At 41.4% G+C, this 24,671-nt stretch overlaps 1 protein-coding gene and 18 non-coding genes across 19 annotated transcripts in view; 4 read left to right on the top strand and 15 right to left on the bottom strand.

Moving 5' to 3' along the window:
* LOC128482812 (uncharacterized) overlaps positions 1-24,671 on the bottom strand; it is a 379,467-nt gene that overhangs the window by 90,110 nt on the left and 264,686 nt on the right. The window lies entirely within an intron of this gene.
* On the top strand, positions 6,769-6,842 carry TRNAN-GUU (transfer RNA asparagine (anticodon GUU)). Its single transcript has one exon. It is a non-coding gene; the product is annotated as a tRNA-Asn (tRNA).
* TRNAN-GUU (transfer RNA asparagine (anticodon GUU)) lies at positions 9,082-9,155 on the top strand. Its single transcript has one exon. It is a non-coding gene; the product is annotated as a tRNA-Asn (tRNA).
* TRNAN-GUU (transfer RNA asparagine (anticodon GUU)) lies at positions 10,330-10,403 on the top strand. The gene has a single exon. It is a non-coding gene; the product is annotated as a tRNA-Asn (tRNA).
* Positions 12,700-12,773, top strand: TRNAN-GUU (transfer RNA asparagine (anticodon GUU)). Its single transcript has one exon. It is a non-coding gene; the product is annotated as a tRNA-Asn (tRNA).
* On the bottom strand, positions 13,957-14,028 carry TRNAE-UUC (transfer RNA glutamic acid (anticodon UUC)). Its single transcript has one exon. It is a non-coding gene; the product is annotated as a tRNA-Glu (tRNA).
* On the bottom strand, positions 14,331-14,416 carry TRNAY-GUA (transfer RNA tyrosine (anticodon GUA)). The gene is given in 2 exon segments: positions 14,331-14,366; positions 14,380-14,416. It is a non-coding gene; the product is annotated as a tRNA-Tyr (tRNA).
* TRNAG-UCC (transfer RNA glycine (anticodon UCC)) lies at positions 14,581-14,652 on the bottom strand. The gene has a single exon. It is a non-coding gene; the product is annotated as a tRNA-Gly (tRNA).
* TRNAE-UUC (transfer RNA glutamic acid (anticodon UUC)) lies at positions 16,490-16,561 on the bottom strand. The gene has a single exon. It is a non-coding gene; the product is annotated as a tRNA-Glu (tRNA).
* On the bottom strand, positions 16,865-16,950 carry TRNAY-GUA (transfer RNA tyrosine (anticodon GUA)). Its single transcript is given in 2 exon segments — positions 16,865-16,900; positions 16,914-16,950. It is a non-coding gene; the product is annotated as a tRNA-Tyr (tRNA).
* On the bottom strand, positions 17,116-17,187 carry TRNAG-UCC (transfer RNA glycine (anticodon UCC)). Its single transcript has one exon. It is a non-coding gene; the product is annotated as a tRNA-Gly (tRNA).
* TRNAE-UUC (transfer RNA glutamic acid (anticodon UUC)) lies at positions 19,024-19,095 on the bottom strand. Its single transcript has one exon. It is a non-coding gene; the product is annotated as a tRNA-Glu (tRNA).
* TRNAY-GUA (transfer RNA tyrosine (anticodon GUA)) lies at positions 19,399-19,484 on the bottom strand. Its single transcript is given in 2 exon segments — positions 19,399-19,434; positions 19,448-19,484. It is a non-coding gene; the product is annotated as a tRNA-Tyr (tRNA).
* On the bottom strand, positions 19,649-19,720 carry TRNAG-UCC (transfer RNA glycine (anticodon UCC)). The gene has a single exon. It is a non-coding gene; the product is annotated as a tRNA-Gly (tRNA).
* TRNAE-UUC (transfer RNA glutamic acid (anticodon UUC)) lies at positions 21,556-21,627 on the bottom strand. The gene has a single exon. It is a non-coding gene; the product is annotated as a tRNA-Glu (tRNA).
* On the bottom strand, positions 21,931-22,016 carry TRNAY-GUA (transfer RNA tyrosine (anticodon GUA)). Its single transcript is given in 2 exon segments — positions 21,931-21,966; positions 21,980-22,016. It is a non-coding gene; the product is annotated as a tRNA-Tyr (tRNA).
* Positions 22,182-22,253, bottom strand: TRNAG-UCC (transfer RNA glycine (anticodon UCC)). Its single transcript has one exon. It is a non-coding gene; the product is annotated as a tRNA-Gly (tRNA).
* Positions 24,090-24,161, bottom strand: TRNAE-UUC (transfer RNA glutamic acid (anticodon UUC)). The gene has a single exon. It is a non-coding gene; the product is annotated as a tRNA-Glu (tRNA).
* Positions 24,465-24,550, bottom strand: TRNAY-GUA (transfer RNA tyrosine (anticodon GUA)). Its single transcript is given in 2 exon segments — positions 24,465-24,500; positions 24,514-24,550. It is a non-coding gene; the product is annotated as a tRNA-Tyr (tRNA).

The following is a 24,671-nucleotide window of genomic DNA, read 5'->3' as shown; positions in this document are numbered from 1 at the left end:
TATCTGACTTTTTTTTCCAAATCTCTTCTTCAAGATTCGTAAAGACAATTTAGGAGTACAAGTTCTCACCATCATGAAATAATGTATAAACAGTTGAGATACAACTGTCAATTCTTCTGCTATGGTCACTAAGCCCTCTGGAATGCTGAAGGTTTAAAGTCATAATCCTCACTGCTTCTCTGAAAACAGTCACAAGTGGTTGTCTCTGTGGCGCAATCGGTTAGCGTGTTCGGCTGTTAACCGAAAGGTTGGTGGTTCAAGCCCACCCAGGGACGAGTGGGATGTTTTCCTGAAAACTTTCATTCCTGTGTTTGCAACACCAATGAGTTTATGATTACATTGAAAGACAGAAATGCAAAATCCTTAAAGCTTTCCAACATTAAGCTAAATCTTCTTATTCCACTTGTGGAAAGTTATTTTCCAGACAAAGCATGCCAATCCTTCCATGAAAAAACACATGAAAAACTTCTTGGCATAGTGCCTATTTTGGAATGCTTAGATTATTATTATTAATTTTTTGTTTTTTAACTTAGGCCACGTCTACAATACTACATGTTGTTAATAATTCGGGCAGCCGTTACCAAAATAGTGGCTGGCAAGGGGAGAATGCCGTTTTCATACAATATCATAAATGACACAAGTTGTTAACCCTACGTGCCAATTAATCTTATGCAACGCCAGTTGTGCTTAAACAGAAAAGTGACATTATAAAAACAAAATCAGCAGAGGATGGTTTCGATCCATCGACCTCTGGGTTATGGGCCCAGCACGCTTCCGCTGCGCCACTCTGCTTTTCTTATAGTGGTTTGTCCGAGGGGAGAATGCTGTTTTAATGCAATATCATCAATGACAGAAGTTATTAACCCTATGTAAAAATGACATCTAGCAGAGGATGGTTTCGATCCATCGACCTCTGGGTTATGGGCCCAGCACGCTTCCGCTGCGCCACTCTGCTTTCTGTAAAGCTGTTTGTCCGAGGGGAGAATGCTGTTTTCATGCAATATCATCAATGACAGAAGTTATTAACCCTATGTAAAAACGACATCTAGCAGAGGATGGTTTCGATCCATCGACCTCTGGGTTATGGGCCCAGCACGCTTCCGCTGCGCCACTCTGCTTTTCATGGTGCTTTCTTCACAAATGATAAAACACATTAATTCCTGACTTTTTTTTCTCCAAATCTCTTCTTCAAGCTTCGAAAGTGCCAACTTTTTGCCACTTTCTTCCCAAATGATAAAAAACCATGAATATCTGACTTTTTTTTCCAAATCTCTTCTTCAAGATTCGTAAAGACAATTTAGGAGTACAATTTCTCACCATCATGAAATAATGTATAAACAGTTGAGATACAACTGTCAATTCTTCTGCTATGGTCACTAAGCCCTCTGGAATGCTGAAGGTTTAAAGTCATAATCCTCACTGCTTCTCTGAAATGGGTCACAAGTGGTTGTCTCTGTGGCGCAATCGGTTAGCGCGTTCGGCTGTTAACCGAAAGTTTGGTGGTTCAAGCCCACCCAGGGACGAGTGGGATGTTTTCCTGAAAACTTTCATTCCTGTGTTTGCAACACCAATGACCTAATGATTACATTGAAAGACAGAAATGCAAAATCCTTAAAGCTTTCCAACATTAAGCTAAATCTTCTTATTCCACTTGTGGAAAGTTATTTTCCAGACAAAGCATGCCAATCCTTCCATGAAAAAACACATGAAAAACTTCTTGGCATAGTGCCAATTTTGGAATGCTTAGATTATTATTATTCATTTTTTGTTTTTTAACTTAGGCCACGTCTACAATACTACATGTTGTTAATAATTCGGGCAGCCGTTACCAAAATAGTGGCTGGCAAGGGGAGAATGCCGTTTTCATACAATATCATAAATGACACAAGTTGTTAACCCTACGTGCCAATTAATCTTATGCAACGCCAGTTGTGCTTAAACAGAAAAGTGACATTATAAAAACAAAATCAGCAGAGGATGGTTTCGATCTATCGACCTCTGGGTTATGGGCCCAGCACGGTTCCGCTGCGCCACTCTGCTTTTCGTATAATGGTTTGTCCGAGGGGAGAATGCTGTTTTAATGCAATATCATCAATGACAGAAGTTATTAACCCTATGTAAAAATGACATCTAGCAGAGGACGGTTTCGATCCATCGACCTCTGGGTTATGGGCCCAGCACGCTTCCGCTGCGCCACTCTGCTTTCTGTAAAGCTGTTTGTCCGAGGGGAGAATGCTGTTTTCATGAAATATCATCAATGACAGAAGTTATTAACCCTATGTAAAAATGACATCTAGCAGAGGATGGTTTCAATCCATCGACCTCTGGGTTATGGGCCCAGCACGCGTCCGCTGCGCCACTCTGCTTTTCATGGTGCTTTCTTCACAAATGATAAAACACATTAATTCCTGACTTTTTTTTCTCCAAATCTCTTCTTCAAGCTTCGAAAGGGCCAACTTTTTGCCACTTTCTTCCCAAATGATAAAAAACCATGAATATCTGACTTTTTTTTCCAAATCTCTTCTTCAAGATTCGTAAAGACAATTTAGGAGTACAAGTTCTCACCATCATGAAATAATGTATAAACAGTTGAGATACAACTGTCAATTCTTCTGCTATGGTCACTAAGCCCTCTGGAATGCTGAAGGTTTAAAGTCATAATCCTCACTGCTTCTCTGAAAACAGTCACAAGTGGTTGTCTCTGTGGCGCAATCGGTTAGCGTGTTCGGCTGTTAACCGAAAGGTTGGTGGTTCAAGCCCACCCGGGGACGAGTGGGATGTTTTCCTGTAAACTTTCATTCCTGTGTTTGCAACACCAATGAGCTAATGATTACATTGAAAGACAGAAATGCAAAATCCTTAAAGCTTTCCAACATTAAGCTAAATCTTCTTATTCCACTTGTGGAAAGTTATTTTCCAGACAAAGCATGCCAATCCTTCCATGAAAAAACACATGAAAAACTTCTTGGCATAGTGCCTATTTTGGAATGCTTAGATTATTATTATTAATTTTTTGTTTTTTAATTTAGGCCACGTCAACAATACTACATGTTGTTAATAATTCGGGCAGCCGTTACCAAAATAGTGGCTGGCAAGGGGAGAATGCCGTTTTCATACAATATCATAAATGACACAAGTTGTTAACCCTACGTGCCAATTAATCTTATGCAACGCCAGTTGTGCTTAAACAGAAAAGTGACATTATAAAAACAAAATTAGCAGAGGATGGTTTCGATCCATCGACCTCTGGGTTATGGGCCCAGCACGCTTCCGCTGCGCCACTCTGCTTTTCTTATAGTGGTTTGTCCGAGGGGAGAATGCTGTTTTAATGCAATATCATCAATGACAGAAGTTATTAACCCTATGTAAAAATGACATCTAGCAGAGGATGGTTTCGATCCATCGACCTCTGGGTTATGGGCCCAGCACGCTTCCGCTGCGCCACTCTGCTTTCTGTAAAGCTGTTTGTCCGAGGGGAGAATGCTGTTTTAATGCAATATCATCAATGACAGAAGTTATTAACCCTATGTAAAAATGACATCTAGCAGAGGATGGTTTCGATCCATCGACCTCTGGGTTATGGGCCCAGCACGCTTCCGCTGCACCACTCTGCTTTTCATGGTGCTTTCTTCACAAATGATAAAACACATTAATTCCTGACTTTTTTTTCTCCAAATCTCTTCTTCAAGCTTCGAAAGTGCCAACTTTTTGCCACTTTCTTCCCAAATGATAAAAAACCATGAATATCTGACTTTTTTTTCCAAATCTCTTCTTCAAGATTCGTAAAGACAATTTAGGAGTACAAGTTCTCACCATCATGAAATAATGTATAAACAGTTGAGATACAACTGTCAATTCTTCTGCTATGGTCACTAAGCCCTCTGGAATGCTGAAGGTTTAAAGTCATAATCCTCACTGCTTCTCTGAAAGCAGTCACAAGTGGTTGTCTCTGTGGTGCAATCGGTTAGCGCGTTCGGCTGTTAACTGAAAGTTTGGTGGTTCAAGCCCACCCAGGGACGAGTGGGATGTTTTCCTGAAAACTTTCATTCCTGTGTTTGCAACACCAATGAGCTAATGATTACATTGAAAGACAGAAATGCAAAATCCTTAAAGCTTTCCAACATTAAGCTAAATCTTCTTATTCCACTTGTGGAAAGTTATTTTCCAGACAAAGCATGCCAATCCTTCCATGAAAAAACACATGAAAAACTTCTTGGCATAGTGCCTATTTTGGAATGCTTAGATTATTATTATTAATTTTTTGTTTTTTAACTTAGGCCACGTCTACAATACTACATGTTGTTAATAATTCGGGCAGCCGTTACCAAAATAGTGGCTGGCAAGGGGAGAATGCCGTTTTCTTACAATATCATAAATGACACAAGTTGTTAACCCTACGTGCCAATTAATCTTATGCAACGCCAGTTGTGCTTAAACAGAAAAGTGACATTATAAAAACAAAATCAGCAGAGGATGGTTTCGATCCATCGACCTCTGGGTTATGGGCCCAGCACGCTTCCGCTGCGCCACTCTGCTTTTCTTATAGTGGTTTGTCCGAGGGGAGAATGCTGTTTTAATGCAATATCATCAATGACAGAAGTTATTAACCCTATGTAAAAATGACATCTAGCAGAGGATGGTTTCGATCCATCGACCTCTGGGTTATGGGCCCAGCACGCTTCCGCTGCGCCACTCTGCTTTCTGTAAAGCTGTTTGTCCGAGGGGAGAATGCTGTTTTAATGCAATATCATCAATGACAGAAGTTATTAACCCTATGTAAAAACGACATCTAGCAGAGGATGGTTTCGATCCATCGACCTCTGGGTTATGGGCCCAGCACGCTTCCGCTGCACCACTCTGCTTATCATGGTGCTTTCTTCACAAATGATAAAACACATTAATTCCTGACTTTTTTTTCTCCAAATCTCTTCTTCAAGCTTCGAAAGTGCCAACTTTTTGCCACTTTCTTCCCAAATGATAAAAAACCATGAATATCTGACTTTTTTTTCCAAATCTCTTCTTCAAGATTCATAAAGACAATTTAGGAGTACAAGTTCTCACCATCATGAAATAATGTATAAACAGTTGAGATACAACTGTCAATTCTTCTGCTATGGTCACTAAGCCCTCTGGAATGCTGAAGGTTTAAAGTCATAATCCTCACTGCTTCTCTGAAAACAGTCACAAGTGGTTGTCTCTGTGGCGCAATCGGTTAGCGTGTTCGGCTGTTAACCGAAAGGTTGGTGGTTCAAGCCCACCCAGGGACGAGTGGGATGTTTTCCTGAAAACTTTCATTCCTGTGTTTGCAACACCAATGAGCTAATGATTACATTGAAAGACAGAAATGCAAAATCCTTAAAGCTTTCCAACATTAAGCTAAATCTTCTTATTCCACTTGTGGAAAGTTATTTTCCAGACAAAGCATGCCAATCCTTCCATGAAAAAACACATGAAAAACTTCTTGGCATAGTGCCAATTTTGGAATGCTTAGATTATTATTATTCATTTTTTGTTTTTTAACTTAGGCCACGTCTACAATACTACATGTTGTTAATAATTCGGGCAGCCGTTACCAAAATAGTGGCTGGCAAGGGGAGAATGCCGTTTTCATACAATATCATAAATGACACAAGTTGTTAACCCTACGTGCCAATTAATCTTATGCAACGCCAGTTGTGCTTAAACAGAAAAGTGACATTATAAAAACAAAATCAGCAGAGGATGGTTTCGATCCATCGACCTCTGGGTTATGGAACCAGCACGCTTCCGCTGCGCCACTCTGCTTTTCGTATAATGGTTTGTCCGAGGGGAGAATGCTGTTTTAATGCAATATCATCAATGACAGAAGTTATTAACCCTATGTAAAAATGACATCTAGCAGAGGATGGTTTCGATCCATCGACCTCTGGGTTATGGGCCCAGCACGCTTCCGCTGCGCCACTCTGCTTTCTGTAAAGCTGTTTGTCCGAGGGGAGAATGCTGTTTTAATGCAATATCATCAATGACAGAAGTTATTAACCCTATGTAAAAACGACATCTAGCAGAGGATGGTTTCGATCCATCGACCTCTGGGTTATGGGCCCAGCACGCTTCCGCTGCGCCACTCTGCTTTTCGTATAGTGGTTTGTCCGAGGGGAGAATGCTGTTTTAATGCAATATCATCAATGACAGAAGTTATTAACCCTATGTAAAAATGACATCTAGCAGAGGATGGTTTCGATCCATCGACCTCTGGGTTATGGGCCCAGCACGCTTCCGCTGCGCCACTCTGCTTTCTGTACAGCTGTTTGTCCGAGGGGAGAATGCTGTTTTCATGCAATATCATCAATGACAGAAGTTATTAACCCTATGTAAAAATGACATCTAGCAGAGGATGGTTTCGATCCATCGACCTCTGGGTTATGGGCCCAGCACGCTTCCGCTGCGCCACTCTGCTTTTCGTGGCACTTTCTTCACAAATGATAAAAACACATTAATTCCTGACTTTTTTTCTCCAAATCTCTTCTTCAAGCTTCGAAAGTGCCAACTTTTTGCCACTTTCTTCCCAAATGATAAAAAACCATGAATATCTGACTTTTTTTTCCCAAATCTCTTCTTCAAGATTCGTAAAGACAATTTAGGAGTACAAGTTCTCACCATCATGATATAATGTATAAACAGTTGAGATACAACTGTCAATTCTTCTGCTATGGTCACTAAGCCCTCTGGAATGCTGAAGGTTTTAAGTCATAATCCTCACTGCTTCTCTGAAAACAGTCACATGTGGTTGTCTCTGTGGCGCAATCGGTTAGCGCGTTCGGCTGTTAACCGAAAGGTTGGTGGTTCAAGCCCACCCAGGGACGAGTGGGATGTTTTCCTGAAAACTTTCATTCCTGTCTTTGCAACACCAATGAGCTAATGATTACATTGAAAGACAGAAATGCAAAATCCTTAAAGCTTTCCAACGTTAAGCTAAGGCTAGGTTTCCACTTGGGTTTTTGTCCTGCGTTTTTTTCTTGATGAAAAACGCCAGTTAAAACGCCAAGAAAACTGCCACTGCATTTACCTGCGTTTTGGCGTTTTTTCTGGCGTTTTAGCCTTTCTGTGGAAATTGCTTTTTTTGACCTTAGGCAGTTTTTCCAGCCTTTACAAGTTAGAAGTTTCACCCAGCTAAAAGGGATTAGGATAAATGGCAAGTATCTGCCCCCTCCTGATGTCATTTACTTGGTAGACCCTTTTGTCTCTTTTCTGTGGGTTGTAAGGCATGCTTTATTCCGAATGTCTGCTCCTCTGGGAAGATTGGCCCCAAATGATGGTGCAAATTGTTTGCTGTTGCTTTTGGCACGCAGGATCCAGTTGATGCGTCGGGTATGTTTGTTTGTAATGGCATGTTTGTTCCAAATGGTGTAAAATTCAATATGAACCAGTCCAGGACTTTGTTTTGTGTGAAACTGTTTGTTTTCAGCCTATTTCTCGTAGGACACACAGATACTGGGTCCATCCTCTGCATTGTAACTGTGGAAAAAACGTCATAAAAAACGCCAAGGCAATAAACCCACATGGCTTTTTCATGGCGTTTTTTCTCTCCCATAGACTTCTATTGGAGAAAAACGCCAAGATTTCCTTGCAAAAAACGCCAGAGTGTCAACATGCTGCGATTTTGAAAAACTGCCACAGAGCCCAAAAAAGCAGACAAACGCCAAAGAGGACTGAAAAAACGCCAAACAGAAAAAGGCCAAGTGGAAATGGCATTTTGCGATTTCCTATTGAAGAACAGCTAACATCTGGCTGCAGCCGTTTTTCACTAAAAAAACGCCAGGTGGCGCTATTGGCGTTTTTATGGGCGTTTTTAGCAAAAAAAACCCAAGTGGAAACCTAGCCTAAATCTTCTTATTCCACTTGTGGAAAGTTATTTTCCAGACAAAGCATGCCAATCCTTCCATGGAAAAACACAGGAAAAACTTCTTGGCATAGTGCCAATTTTGGAATGCTTAGATTATTATTATTAATTTTTCGTTTTTTAACTTAGGCCACGTCTACAATACTACATGTTGTTAATAATTCGGGCAGCCGTTACCAAAATAGTGGCTAGCAAGGGGAGAATGCCGTTTTCATACAATATCATAAATGACACAAGTTGTTAACCCTACGTACCAATTAATCTTATGCAACGCCAGTTGTGCTTAAACAGAAAAGTGACATAATGAAAACAAAATTAGCAGAGGATGGTTTCGATCCATCGACCTCTGGGTCATGGGCCCAGCACGCTTCCGCTGGGCCACTCTGCTTTTCATATAGCTGTTTGTCCGAGGGGAGAATGCTGTTTTAATGCAATATCATCAATGACAGAAGTTATTAACCCTATGTAAAAAGGACATCTAGCAGAGGATGGTTTCGATCCATCGACCTCTGGGTTATGGGCCCAGCACACTTCCGCTGCACCACTCAGCTTTCTGTACAGCTGTTTGTCCGAGGGGAGAATGCTGTTTTCATGCAATATCATCAATGACAGAAGTTATTAACCCTATGTAAAAATGACATCTAGCAGAGGATGGTTTCGATCCATCGACCTCTGGGCCCAGCACGCTTCCGCTGCGCCACTCTGCTTTCTGTACACCTGTTTGTCCGAGGGGAGAATGCTGTTTTTATGCAATATCATCAATGACAGAAGTTATTAACCCTATGTGAAAACGACATCTAGCAGAAGATGGTTTCGATCCATCGACCTCTGGGTTATGGGCCCAGCACGCTTCCGCTGCGCCACTCTGCTTTGCATGGCACTTTCTTCACAAATGATAAAAACACATTAATTCCTGACTTTTTTTTCTCCAAATCTCTTCTTCAAGCTTCGAAAGTGCCAACTTTTTGCCACTTTCTTCCCAAATGATAAAAAACCATGAATATCTGACTTTTTTTCCCAAATCTCTTCTTCAAGATTCGTAAAGACAATTTAGGAGTACAAGTTCTCACCATCATGAAATAATGTATAAACAGTTGAGATACAACTGTCAATTCTTCTGCTATGGTCACTAAGCCCTCTGGAATGCTGAAGGTTTAAAGTCATAATCCTCACTGCTTCTCTGAAAACAGTCACATGTGGTTGTCTCTGTGGCGCAATCGGTTAGCGCGTTCGGCTGTTAACCGAAAGGTTGGTGGTTCAAGCCCACCCAGGGACGAGTGGGATGTTTTCCTGAAAACTTTCATTCCTGTCTTTGCAACACCAATGAGCTAGTGATTACATTGAAAGACAGAAATGCAAAATCCTTAAAGCTTTCCAACATTAAGCTAAATCTTCTTATTCCACTTGTGGAAAGTTATTTCCCAGACAAAGCATGCCAATCCTTCCATGAAAAAACACAGGAAAAACTTCTTGGCATAGTGCCAATTTTGGAATGCTTAGATTATTATTATTAATTTTTTGTTTTTTAACTTAGGCCACGTCTACAATACTACATGTTGTTAATAATTCGGGCAGCCGTTACCAAAATAGTGGCTGGCAAGGGGAGAATGCCGTTTTCATACAATATCATAAATGACACAAGTTGTTAACCCTACGTGCCAAATAATCTTATGCAACGCCAGTTGTGCTTAAACAGAAAAGTGACATTATAAAAACAAAATTAGCAGAGGATGGTTTCGATCCATCGACCTCTGGGTTATGGGCCCAGCACGCTTCCGCTGCGCCACTCTGCTTTTCATATAGTGGTTTGTCCGAGGGGAGAATGCTGTTTTAATGCAATATCATCAATGACAGAAGTTATTAACCCTATGTAAAAATGACATCTAGCAGAGGATGGTTTCGATCCATCGACCTCTGGGTTATGGGCCCAGCACGCTTCCGCTGCGCCACTCTGCTTTCTGTACAGCTGTTTGTCCGAGGGGAGAATGCTGTTTTCATGCAATATCATCAATGACAGAAGTTATTAACCCTATGTAAAAATGACATCTAGCAGAGGATGGTTTCGATCCATCGACCTCTGGGTTATGGGCCCAGCACGCTTCCGCTGCGCCACTCTGCTTTTCGTGGCACTTTCTTCACAAATGATAAAAACACATTAATTCCTGACTTTTTTTCTCCAAATCTCTTCTTCAAGCTTCGAAAGTGCCAACTTTTTGCCACTTTCTTCCCAAATGATAAAAAACCATGAATATCTGACTTTTTTTCCCAAATCTCTTCTTCAAGATTCGTAAAGACAATTTAGGAGTACAAGTTCTCACCATCATGATATAATGTATAAACAGTTGAGATACAACTGTCAATTCTTCTGCTATGGTCACTAAGCCCTCTGGAATGCTGAAGGTTTAAAGTCATAATCCTCACTGCTTCTCTGAAAACAGTCACATGTGGTTGTCTCTGTGGCGCAATCGGTTAGCGCGTTCGGCTGTTAACCGAAAGGTTGGTGGTTCAAGCCCACCCAGGGACGAGTGGGATGTTTTCCTGAAAACTTTCATTCCTGTCTTTGCAACACCAATGAGCTAATGATTACATTGAAAGACAGAAATGCAAAATCCTTAAAGCTTTCCAACATTAAGCTAAGGCTAGGTTTCCACTTGGGTTTTTGTCCTGCGTTTTTTTCTTGATGAAAAACGCCAGTTAAAACGCCAAGAAAACTGCCACTGCATTTACCTGCGTTTTGGCGTTTTTTCTGGCGTTTTAGCCTTTCTGTGGAAATTGCTTTTTTTGACCTTAGGCAGTTTTTCCAGCCTTTACAAGTTAGAAGTTTCACCCAGCTAAAAGGGATTAGGATAAATGGCAAGTATCTGCCCCCTCCTGATGTCATTTACTTGGTAGACCCTTTTGTCTCTTTTCTGTGGGTTGTAAGGCATGCTTTATTCCGAATGTCTGCTCCTCTGGGAAGATTGGCCCCAAATGATGGTGCAAATTGTTTGCTGTTGCTTTTGGCACGCAGGATCCAGTTGATGCGTCGGGTATGTTTGTTTGTAATGGCATGTTTGTTCCAAATGGTGTAAAATTCAATATGAACCAGTCCAGGACTTTGTTTTGTGTGAAACTGTTTGTTTTCAGCCTATTTCTCGTAGGACACACAGATACTGGGTCCATCCTCTGCATTGTAACTGTGGAAAAAACGTCATAAAAAACGCCAAGGCAATAAACCCACATGGCTTTTTCATGGCGTTTTTTCTCTCCCATAGACTTCTATTGGAGAAAAACGCCAAGATTTCCTTGCAAAAAACGCCAGAGTGTCAACATGCTGCGATTTTGAAAAACTGCCACAGAGCCCAAAAAAGCAGACAAACGCCAAAGAGGACTGAAAAAACGCCAAACAGAAAAAGGCCAAGTGGAAATGGCATTTTGCGATTTCCTATTGAAGAACAGCTAACATCTGGCTGCATCCGTTTTTCACTAAAAAAACGCCAGGTGGCGCTATTGGCGTTTTTATGGGCGTTTTTAGCAAAAAAAACCCAAGTGGAAACCTAGCCTAAATCTTCTTATTCCACTTGTGGAAAGTTATTTTCCAGACAAAGCATGAAAATCCTTCCATGGAAAAACACAGGAAAAACTTCTTGGCATAGTGCCAATTTTGGAATGCTTAGATTATTATTATTAATTTTTCGTTTTTTAACTTAGGCCACGTCTACAATACTACATGTTGTTAATAATTCGGGCAGCCGTTACCAAAATAGTGGCTGGCAAGGGGAGAATGCCGTTTTCATACAATATCATAAATGACACAAGTTGTTAACCCTACGTACCAATTAATCTTATGCAACGCCAGTTGTGCTTAAACAGAAAAGTGACATAATGAAAACAAAATTAGCAGAGGATGGCTTCGATCCATCGACCTCTGGGTCATGGGCCCAGCACGCTTCCGCTGGGCCACTCTGCTTTTCATATAGCTGTTTGTCCGAGGGGAGAATGCTGTTTTAATGCAATATCATCAATGACAGAAGTTATTAACCCTATGTAAAAATGACATCTAGCAGACGATGGTTTCGATCCATCGACCTCTGGGTTATGGGCCCAGCACGCTTCCGCTGCACCACTCAGCTTTCTGTACAGCTGTTTGTCCGAGGGGAGAATGCTGTTTTCATGCAATATCATCAATGACAGAAGTTATTAACCCTATGTAAAAATGACATCTAGCAGAGGATGGTTTCGATCCATCGACCTCTGGGTTATGGGCCCAGCACGCTTCCGCTGCGCCACTCTGCTTTCTGTAAAGCTGTTTGTCCAAGGGGAGAATGCTGTTTTCATGCAATATCATCAATGACACAAGTTGTTAACCCTACGTGCCAATTAATCTTATGCAACGCCAGTTGTGCTTAAACAGAAAAGTGACATTATAAAAACAAAATTAGCAGAGGATGGTTTCGATGCATCGACCTCTGGGTTATGGGCCCAGCACGCTTCCGCTGCGCCACTCTGCTTTTCGTGGCACTTTCTTCACAAATGATAAAACACATTAATTCCTCACTTTTTTTTCTCCAAATCTCTTCTTCAAGCTTCGAAAGTGCCAACTTTTTGCCACTTTCTTCCCAAATGATAAAAAACCATGAATATCTGACTTTTTCTCCAAATCTCTTCTTCAAGATTCGTAAAGACAATTTAGGAGTACAAGTTCTCACCATCATGAAATAATGTATAAACAGTTGAGATACAACTGTCAATTCTTCTGCTATGGTCACTAAGCCCTCTGGAATGCTGAAGGTTTAAAGTCATAATCCTCACTGCTTCTCTGAAAACAGTCACATGTGGTTGTCTCTGTGGCGCAATCGGTTAGCGCGTTCGGCTGTTAACCGAAAGGTTGGTGGTTCAAGCCCACCCAGGGACGAGTGGGATGTTTTCCTGAAAACTTTCATTCCTGTGTTTGCAACACCAATGAGCTAATGATTACATTGAAAGACAGAAATGCAAAATCTTTAAAGCTTTCCAACATTAAGCTAAATCTTCTTATTCCACTTGTGGAAAGTTATTTTCCAGACAAAGCATGCCAATCCTTCCATGAAAAAACACAGGAAAAACTTCTTGGCATAGTGCCAATTTTGGAATGCTTAGATTATTATTATTAATTTTTTGTTTTTTAACTTAGGCCACGTCTACAATACTACATGTTGTTAATAATTCGGGCAGCCGTTACAAAAAAAGTGGCTGGCAAGGGGAGAATGCCGTTTTCATACAATATCATAAATGACACAAGTTGTTAACCCTACGTGCCAATTAATCTTATGCAACGCCAGTTGTGCTTAAACAGAAGAGTGACATTATAAAAACATAATTAGCAGAGGATGGTTTCGATCCATCGGCCTCCGGGTTATGGGCCCAGCACGCTTCCACTGCGCCACTCTGCTTTTCATATAGTGGTTTGTCCGAGGGGAGAATGCTGTTTTAATGCAATATCATCAATGACAGAAGTTATTAACCCTATGTAAAAATTACATCTAGCAGAGGATGGTTTCGATCCATCGACCTCTGGGTTATGGGCCCAGCACGCTTCCGCTGCGCCACTCTGCTTTTCGTGGAACTTTCCTCACAAATGATAAAACACATTAATTCCTCACTTTTTTTTCTCCAAATCTCTTCTTCAAGCTTCGAAAGTGCCAACTTTTTGCCACTTTCTTCCCAAATGATAAAAAACCATGAATATCTGACTTTTTTTTCCAAATCTCTTCTTCAAGATTCGTAAAGACAATTTAGGAGTACAAGTTCTCACCATCATGAAAGTTCATCACCTTTTGTCACTTCCTCTCCCATTTTCTTTAATCTATCCTCCTTTTCTTTAATCTCTCCATTTTCATTATCTTTCCTCCTGTTGCATTTTATATAATCTCTCTTATCTATTTCTCCCCTTTCTGATGTTCCTTGACCAGCCCAAAGAGGTAAGGAATCTGGCCCAGTATTTTGAGGTGGATATTCAGGTAAGGTGAGCGCTTTAGATGTTGGGGAATATGATTAATGCTATTTGATTTGACCAACTAGCAAATGGATAGCAACATGGGGTTCCAATAAAAACTAGCTTCCCATACCGGGAGTCGAACCCGGGCCGCCTGGGTGAAAACCAGGAATCCTAACCGCTAGACCATATGGGATACATGTCTACACCCCTGCGCACACCACATGGGATTGTGTATGTGACGGAGCATCCACAGATCCTATAGGAGGTGAACCTTTTTATTTTAAAATACAGTTGTAATGCCTGTCAGTCCGCGGCTGCAGTTGATGAGTTACTGTTCCAATGATCTTTGTGAGATGCGTCAGAGTTATAGTTTCTTTGGATCTTCCCAGATAAAGTGGTCCTTTTGCTGACCACGGAATTCGCACCTAAAGTCCACTCTTCACTCTGTAGGATCAACCTACCATTTTTTTTCCGTCTCACAAAAATAAAGAGCATTCCTTCGAGCCGGAATCGAACCAGCGACCTAAGGATGTCTGATTGTTTTCTACAGTCCTCCGCTCTACCAGCTGAGCTATCGAAGGTCATGATTTAGTGTGCTGTCCATGCTGACTGTACCTGGAGCAGCCCCTCCCTCACCAACATGGTATGCATTGTGTTACAAGCTACAGCAAGTTGAAGGGTTAACATTGCAAACGGCTTGAAACTTACTGAATAGACTCGGATGTGTAAAAAAAACAAAAAACGCTGCGTTGGCCGGGAATCGAACCCGGGTCAACTGCTTGGAAGGCAGCTATGCTCACCACTATACCACCAACGCTGGACAGAGAGATAGGCTTTAAACCAGAGATGGGAAGGTCTGCGGAAAAAAAAAAACCGAAAAAAAACCCCCCAAAAAACATGAGAAAAAAAACCATTTTCCTCCCGTTTTTTTCCAAAGCCATTTTTTGTTTGTGGGAAATGATGTCATATCCCGGCGCTCAGACTCAGCAGCACTCAGAGGATGCTCACTCTCTATGGAGGTTGCGTAACGTTTTCTTTAATTTCATAAAAATGAACCCTGCTGATGATGTCCTGGGAAAGGCTGGGTTTTGAGACCCTTGAGTTTTAAGATAATGTGAGTTAGATCCAGTCTGATATACAACGAAGGTAAAAGAAGTGTGGAACCAGTTTTCACAGAGCCCGATAGATCTGCTACATGGGTGGTTTTAGGAGTTCTGCATATGTAGATGTTATTGTGTCATTTTGCAGCCTTTAGCAGAATTTATTTTTATGTGGAATATGGAATGTTTCATCAGAACATTTAGAAATCTGGCCGAATTTCAGGAAATGTTAAAAATTGTCATCTTCTGCCTTGGTCAGATCCTGTGCTCTGGCCTGGCTTCTTTCTACGCTTAAGCTTCTTTAGCGTAGCGGTTAGAGCGTTTGCCTCACGTGAGAAAGGTCCCCGGTTCGAAACTGGGTAGAAACGCTTCTTTTCATTATTCCCATTTAACATACAGAACCGATGACTTCATCACCAAAGAGGGCAATCTGCTCCTCAGTTTTGTACCAGAAGGTGGTGCTGTTGCCCTAGGTCTTGGCCTAGTCAAGAAAATGGTGGTCAATCTACTGATGTCTTTCTTTCAGGTAAATGACTGGTGCTTCACATACTTTTTGCTTTGTTGCTTTAGTGTATTCCTTTGTTTTTCTTGTTTGCAATTTGGATGTTGAGATGATTTTTCCATGATATGTTTGAACCTGATGCAGAACTCACTCTAACTATAAAATGAAATACCTGGTCAGTATATTGTGGTGCTATCAAATCTATACATATAATGTAATGTTGTTATAATTACAGCTGTTTTGTGATTCGTACGGATAGTTACCTGTAAGTTGTCGGTGGCCAGACTGGGGATAAGTAAGCAGCACTGGCAGTTTCAGGAATTCCACCCTGCCTCCAGCAATCATCAGATATAGAAGATATAATACTTGATCCCTTTATGCCCATCTCATGGTGATGGGGCTGCCCTGAGAACAAGAGCAGTATGATCAGGTTTTATCATAAGTTTGTCCTGTGTTATTCACTTTTCCCGCAGTGACAGTTTCTTTTACATAAATAGAATTTTCTGAAGGGATAAATTATACATATTACATATAAAACATATACACTTTATGAAAGGATGTGGACACCCCTCCTAATTATTGAGTTTAGGTATTTCAGCCACATCCATTGCTAACAGGTGTATAAAATCAAGCACATAGTCGACCATCTCCCTAGACAGACATTGGCATTATGTCTCCCTTTTCCTCTTCATCTATCTTTGTTCTCTTTATCTCCCAACCCTTTCTCTTTACCTCTCCCTGTTTGTCCACTTTTTCTTTACCGCTACCTTTTGTCACTTCCTCTCCCATTTTCTTTAATCTATCCTCCTTTTCTTTAATCTCTCCATTTTCATTATCTTTCCTCCTGTTGCATTTTATATAATCTCTCTTATCTATTTCTCCCCTTTCTGATGTTCCTTGACCAGCCCAAAGAGGTAAGGAATCTGGCCCAGTATTTTGAGGTGGATATTCAGGTAAGGTGAGCGCTTTAGATGTTGGGGAATATGATTAATGCTATTTGATTTGACCAACTAGCAAATGGATAGCAACATGGGGTTCCAATAAAAACTAGCTTCCCATACCGGGAGTCGAACCCGGGCCGCCTGGGTGAAAACCAGGAATCCTAACCGCTAGACCATATGGGATACATGTCTACACCCCTGCGCACACCACATGGGATTGTGTATGTGACGGAGCATCCACAGATCCTATAGGAGGTGAACCTTTTTATTTTAAAATACAGTTGTAATGCCTGTCAGTCCGCGGCTGCAGTTGATGAGTTCCTGTTCCAATGATCTTTGTGAGATGCGTCAGAGTTATAGTTTCTTTGGATCTTCCCAGATAAAGTGGTCCTTTTGCTGACCACGGAATTCGCACCTAAAGTCCACTCTTCACTCTGTAGGATCAACCTACCATTTTTTTTCCCGTCTCACAAAAATAAAGAGCATTCCTTCGAGCCGGAATCGAACCAGCGACCTAAGGATGTCTGATTGTTTTCTACAGTCCTCCGCTCTACCAGCTGAGCTATCGAAGGTCATGATTTGGTGCGCTGTCCATGCTGACTGTACCTGGAGCAGCCCCTCCCTCACCAACATGGTATGCATTGTGTTACAAGCTACAGCAAGTTGAAGGGTTAACATTGCAAACGGCTTGAAACTTACTGAATAGACTCGGATGTGTAAAAAAAAAAAATAATCGCTGCGTTGGCCGGGAATCGAACCCGGGTCAACTGCTTGGAAGGCAGCTATGCTCACCACTATACCACCAACGCTGGACAAAGAGATAGGCTTTAAACCAGAGATGGGAAGGTCTGCGGAAAAAAAAAAACGAAAAAAAACCCCCAAAAAAACATGAGAAAAAAAACCATTTTCCTCCCGTTTTTTTCCAAAGCCATTTTTTGTTTGTGGGAAATGATGTCATATCCCGGCGCTCAGACTCAGCAGCACTCAGAGGATGCTCACTCTCTATGGAGGTTGCGTAACGTTTTCTTTAATTTCATAAAAATGAACCCTGCTGATGATGTCCTGGGAAAGGCTGGGTTTTGAGACCCTTGAGTTTTAAGATAATGTGAGTTAGATCCAGTCTGATATACAACGAAGGTAAAAGAAGTGTGGAACCAGTTTTCACAGAGCCCGATAGATCTGCTACATGGGTGGTTTTAGGAGTTCTGCATATGTAGATGTTATTGTGTCATTTTGCAGCCTTTAGCAGAATTTATTTTTATGTGGAATATGGAATGTTTCATCAGAACATTTAGAAATCTGGCCGAATTTCAGGAAATGTTAAAAATTGTCATCTTCTGCCTTGGTCAGATCCTGTGCTCTGGCCTGGCTTCTTTCTACACTTAAGCTTCTTTAGCGTAGCGGTTAGAGCGTTTGCCTCACGTGAGAAAGGTCCCCGGTTCGAAACTGGGTAGAAACGCTTCTTTTCATTATTCCCATTTAACATACAGAACCGATGACTTCATCACCAAAGAGGGCAATCTGCTCCTCAGTTTTGTACCAGAAGGTGGTGCTGTTGCCCTAGGTCTTGGCCTAGTCAAGAAAATGGTGGTCAATCTACTGATGTCTTTCTTTCAGGTAAATGACTGGTGCTTCACATACTTTTTGCTTTGTTGCTTTAGTGTATTCCTTTGTTTTTCTTGTTTGCAATTTGGATGTTGAGATGATTTTTCCATGATATGTTTGAACCTGATGCAGAACTCACTCTAACTATAAAATGAAATACCTGGTCAGTATATTGTGGTGCTATCAAATCTATACATATAATGTAATGTTGTTATAATTACAGCTGTTTTGTGATTCGTACGGATAGTTACCTGTAAGTTGTCGGTGGCCAGACTGGGGATAAGTAAGCAGCACTGGCAGTTTCAGGAATTCCACCCTGCCTCCAGCAATCATCAGATATAGAAGATATAATACTTGATCCCTTTATGCCCATCTCATGGTGATGGGGCTGCCCTGAGAACAAGAGCAGTATGATCAGGTTTTATCATAAGTTTGTCCTGTGTTATTCACTTTTCCCGCAGTGACAGTTTCTTTTACATAAATAGAATTTTCTGAAGGGATAAATTATACATATTACATATAAAACATATACACTTTATGAAAGGATGTGGACACCCCTCCTAATTATTGAGTTTAGGTATTTCAGCCACATCCATTGCTAACAGGTGTATAAAATCAAGCACATAGTCGACCATCTCCCTAGACAGACATTGGCATTATGTCTCCCTTTTCCTCTTCATCTATCTTTGTTCTCTTTATCTCCCAACCCTTTCTCTTTACCTCTCCCTGTTTGTCCACTTTTTCTTTACCGCTACCTTTTGTCACTTCCTCTCCCATTTTCTTTAATCTATCCTCCTTTTCTTTAATCTCTCCATTTTCATTATCTTTCCTCCTGTTGCATTTTATATAATCTCTCTTATCTATTTCTCCCCTTTCTGATGTTCCTTGACCAGCCCAAAGAGGTAAGGAATCTGGCCCAGTATTTTGAGGTGGATATTCAGGTAAGGTGAGCGCTTTAGATGTTGGGGAATATGATTAATGCTATTTGATTTGACCAACTAGCAAATGGATAGCAACATGGGGTTCCAATAAAAACTAGCTTCCCATACCGGGAGTCGAACCCGGGCCGCCTGGGTGAAAACCAGGAATCCTAACCGCTAGACCATATGGGATACATGTCTACACCCCTGCGCACACCACATGGGATTGTGTATGTGACGGAGCATCCACAGATCCTATAGGAGGTGAACCTTTTTATTTTAAAATACAGTTGTAATGCCTGTCAGTCCGCGGCTGCAGTTGATGAGTTCCTGTTCCAATGATCTTTGTGAGATGCGTCAGAGTTATAGTTTCTTTGGATCTTCCCAGATAAAGTGGTCCTTTTGCTGACCACGGAATTCGCACCTAAAGTCCACTCTTCACTCTGTAGGATCAACCTACCATTTTTTTTCCCGTCTCACAAAAATAAAGAGCATTCCTTCGAGCCGGAATCGAACCAGCGACCTAAGGATGTCTGATTGTTTTCTACAGTCCTCCGCTCTACCAGCTGAGCTATCGAAGGTCATGATTTGGTGCGCTGTCCATGCTGACTGTACCTGGAGCAGCCCCTCCCTCACCAACATGGTATGCATTGTGTTACAAGCTACAGCAAGTTGAAGGGTTAACATTGCAAACGGCTTGAAACTTACTGAATAGACTCGGATGTGTAAAAAAAAAAATAAACGCTGCGTTGGCCGGGAATCGAACCCAGGTCAACTGCTTGGAAGGCAGCTATGCTCACCACTATACCACCAACGCTGGACAGAGAGATAGGCTTTAAACCAGAGATGGGAAGGTCTGCGGAAAAAAAAAACGAAAAAAAACCCCCAAAAAAACATGAGAAAAAAAACCATTTTCCTCCCGTTTTTTTCCAAAGCCATTTTTTGTTTGTGGGAAATGATGTCATATCCCGGCGCTCAGACTCAGCAGCACTCAGAGGATGCTCACTCTCTATGGAGGTTGCGTAACGTTTTCTTTAATTTCATAAAAATGAACCCTGCTGATGATGTCCTGGGAAAGGCTGGGTTTTGAGACCCTTGAGTTTTAAGATAATGTGAGTTAGATCCAGTCTGATATACAACGAAGGTAAAAGAAGTGTGGAACCAGTTTTCACAGAGCCCGATAGATCTGCTACATGGGTGGTTTTAGGAGTTCTGCATATGTAGATGTTATTGTGTCATTTTGCAGCCTTTAGCAGAATTTATTTTTATGTGGAATATGGAATGTTTCATCAGAACATTTAGAAATCTGGCCGAATTTCAGGAAATGTTAAAAATTGTCATCTTCTGCCTTGGTCAGATCCTGTGCTCTGGCCTGGCTTCTTTCTACACTTAAGCTTCTTTAGCGTAGCGGTTAGAGCGTTTGCCTCACGTGAGAAAGGTCCCCGGTTCGAAACTGGGTAGAAACGCTTCTTTTCATTATTCCCATTTAACATACAGAACCGATGACTTCATCACCAAAGAGGGCAATCTGCTCCTCAGTTTTGTACCAGAAGGTGGTGCTGTTGCCCTAGGTCTTGGCCTAGTCAAGAAAATGGTGGTCAATCTACTGATGTCTTTCTTTCAGGTAAATGACTGGTGCTTCACATACTTTTTGCTTTGTTGCTTTAGTGTATTCCTTTGTTTTTCTTGTTTGCAATTTGGATGTTGAGATGATTTTTCCATGATATGTTTGAACCTGATGCAGAACTCACTCTAACTATAAAATGAAATACCTGGTCAGTATATTGTGGTGCTATCAAATCTATACATATAATGTAATGTTGTTATAATTACAGCTGTTTTGTGATTCGTACGGATAGTTACCTGTAAGTTGTCGGTGGCCAGACTGGGGATAACTAAGCAGCACTGGCAGTTTCAGGAATTCCACCCTGCCTCCAGCAATCATCAGATATAGAAGATATAATACTTGATCCCTTTATGCCCATCTCATGGTGATGGGGCTGCCCTGAGAACAAGAGCAGTATGATCAGGTTTTATCATAAGTTTGTCCTGTGTTATTCACTTTTCCCGCAGTGACAGTTTCTTTTACATAAATAGAATTTTCTGAAGGGATAAATTATACATATTACATATAAAACATATACACTTTATGAAAGGATGTGGACACCCCTCCTAATTATTGAGTTTAGGTATTTCAGCCACATCCATTGCTAACAGGTGTATAAAATCAAGCACATAGTCGACCATCTCCCTAGACAGACATTGGCATTATGTCTCCCTTTTCCTCTTCATCTATCTTTGTTCTCTTTATCTCCCAACCCTTTCTCTTTACCTCTCCCTGTTTGTCCACTTTTTCTTTACCGCTACCTTTTGTCACTTCCTCTCCCATTTTCTTTAATCTATCCTCCTTTTCTTTAATCTCTCCATTTTCATTATCTTTCCTCCTGTTGCATTTTATATAATCTCTCTTATCTATTTCTCCCCTTTCTGATGTTCCTTGACCAGCCCAAAGAGGTAAGGAATCTGGCCCAGTATTTTGAGGTGGATATTCAGGTAAGGTGAGCGCTTTAGATGTTGGGGAATATGATTAATGCTATTTGATTTGACCAACTAGCAAATGGATAGCAACATGGGGTTCCAATAAAAACTAGCTTCCCATACCGGGAGTCGAACCCGGGCCGCCTGGGTGAAAACCAGGAATCCTAACCGCTAGACCATATGGGATACATGTCTACACCCCTGCGCACACCACATGGGATTGTGTATGTGACGGAGCATCCACAGATCCTATAGGAGGTGAACCTTTTTATTTTAAAATACAGTTGTAATGCCTGTCAGTCCGCGGCTGCAGTTGATGAGTTCCTGTTCCAATGATCTTTGTGAGATGCGTCAGAGTTATAGTTTCTTTGGATCTTCCCAGATAAAGTGGTCCTTTTGCTGACCACGGAATTCGCACCTAAAGTCCACTCTTCACTCTGTAGGATCAACCTACCATTTTTTTTCCCGTCTCACAAAAATAAAGAGCATTCCTTCGAGCCGGAATCGAACCAGCGACCTAAGGATGTCTGATTGTTTTCTACAGTCCTCCGCTCTACCAGCTGAGCTATCGAAGGTCATGATTTGGTGCGCTGTCCATGCTGACTGTACCTGGAGCAGCCCCTCCCTCACCAACATGGTATGCATTGTGTTACAAGCTACAGCAAGTTGAAGGGTTAACATTGCAAACGGCTTGAAACTTACTGAATAGACTCGGATGTGTAAAAAAAAAAAATAATCGCTGCGTTGGCCGGGAATCGAACCCGGGTCAACTGCTTGGAAGGCAGCTATGCTCACCACTATACCACCAACGCTGGACAGAGAGATAGGCTTTAAACCAGAGATGGGAAGGTCTGCGGAAAAAAAAAAACGAAAAAAAACCCCCAAAAAAACATGAGAAAAAAAACCATTTTCCTCCCGTTTTTTTCCAAAGCCATTTTTTGTTTGTGGGAAATGATGTCATATCCCGGCGCTCAGACTCAGCAGCACTCAGAGGATGCTCACTCTCTATGGAGGTTGCGTAACGTTTTCTTTAATTTCATAAAAATGAACCCTGCTGATGATGTCCTGGGAAAGGCTGGGTTTTGAGACCCTTGAGTTTTAAGATAATGTGAGTTAGATCCAGTCTGATATACAACGAAGGTAAAAGAAGTGTGGAACCAGTTTTCACAGAGCCCGATAGATCTGCTACATGGGTGGTTTTAGGAGTTCTGCATATGTAGATGTTATTGTGTCATTTTGCAGCCTTTAGCAGAATTTATTTTTATGTGGAATATGGAATGTTTCATCAGAACATTTAGAAATCTGGCCGAATTTCAGGAAATGTTAAAAATTGTCATCTTCTGCCTTGGTCAGATCCTGTGCTCTGGCCTGGCTTCTTTCTACACTTAAGCTTCTTTAGCGTAGCGGTTAGAGCGTTTGCCTCACGTGAGAAAGGTCCCCGGTTCGAAACTGGGTAGAAACGCTTCTTTTCATTATTCCCATTTAACATACAGAACCGATGACTTCATCACCAAAGAGGGCAATCTGCTCCTCAGTTTTGTACCAGAAGGTGGTGCTGTTGCCCTAGGTCTTGGCCTAGTCAAGAAAATGGTGGTCAATCTACTGATGTCTTTCTTTCAGGTAAATGACTGGTGCTTCACATACTTTTTGCTTTGTTGCTTTAGTGTATTCCTTTGTTTTTCTTGTTTGCAATTTGGATGTTGAGATGATTTTTCCATGATATGTTTGAACCTGATGCAGAACTCACTCTAACTATAAAATGAAATACCTGGTCAGTATATTGTGGTGCTATCAAATCTATACATATAATGTAATGTTGTTATAATTACAGCTGTTTTGTGATTCGTACGGATAGTTACCTGTAAGTTGTCGGTGGCCAGACTGGGGATAAGTAAGCAGCACTGGCAGTTTCAGGAATTCCACCCTGCCTCCAGCAATCATCAGATATAGAAGATATAATACTTGATCCCTTTATGCCCATCTCATGGTGATGGGGCTGCCCTGAGAACAAGAGCAGTATGATCAGGTTTTATCATAAGTTTGTCCTGTGTTATTCACTTTTCCCGCAGTGACAGTTTCTTTTACATAAATAGAATTTTCTGAAGGGATAAATTATACATATTACATATAAAACATATACACTTTATGAAAGGATGTGGACACCCCTCCTAATTATTGAGTTTAGGTATTTCAGCCACATCCATTGCTAACAGGTGTATAAAATCAAGCACATAGTCGACCATCTCCCTAGACAGACATTGGCATTATGTCTCCCTTTTCCTCTTCATCTATCTTTGTTCTCTTTATCTCCCAACCCTTTCTCTTTACCTCTCCCTGTTTGTCCACTTTTTCTTTACCGCTACCTTTTGTCACTTCCTCTCCCATTTTCTTTAATCTATCCTCCTTTTCTTTAATCTCTCCATTTTCATTATCTTTCCTCCTGTTGCATTTTATATAATCTCTCTTATCTATTTCTCCCCTTTCTGATGTTCCTTGACCAGCCCAAAGAGGTAAGGAATCTGGCCCAGTATTTTGAGGTGGATATTCAGGTAAGGTGAGCGCTTTAGATGTTGGGGAATATGATTAATGCTATTTGATTTGACCAACTAGCAAATGGATAGCAACATGGGGTTCCAATAAAAACTAGCTTCCCATACCGGGAGTCGAACCCGGGCCGCCTGGGTGAAAACCAGGAATCCTAACCGCTAGACCATATGGGATACATGTCTACACCCCTGCGCACACCACATGGGATTGTGTATGTGACGGAGCATCCACAGATCCTATAGGAGGTGAACCTTTTTATTTTAAAATACAGTTGTAATGCCTGTCAGTCCGCGGCTGCAGTTGATGAGTTCCTGTTCCAATGATCTTTGTGAGATGCGTCAGAGTTATAGTTTCTTTGGATCTTCCCAGATAAAGTGGTCCTTTTGCTGACCACGGAATTCGCACCTAAAGTCCACTCTTCACTCTGTAGGATCAACCTACCATTTTTTTTCCCGTCTCACAAAAATAAAGAGCATTCCTTCGAGCCGGAATCGAACCAGCGACCTAAGGATGTCTGATTGTTTTCTACAGTCCTCCGCTCTACCAGCTGAGCTATCGAAGGTCATGATTTGGTGCGCTGTCCATGCTGACTGTACCTGGAGCAGCCCCTCCCTCACCAACATGGTATGCATTGTGTTACAAGCTACAGCAAGTTGAAGGGTTAACATTGCAAACGGCTTGAA

Source organism: Spea bombifrons, chromosome 3, assembly GCF_027358695.1.
Source record: "Spea bombifrons isolate aSpeBom1 chromosome 3, aSpeBom1.2.pri, whole genome shotgun sequence".
Lineage (NCBI taxonomy): Eukaryota > Metazoa > Chordata > Amphibia > Anura > Pelobatidae > Spea > Spea bombifrons.
The sequence above is the reverse complement of the archived record's forward strand: the minus strand, read 5'-3'. Positions and strand labels throughout refer to the sequence as shown.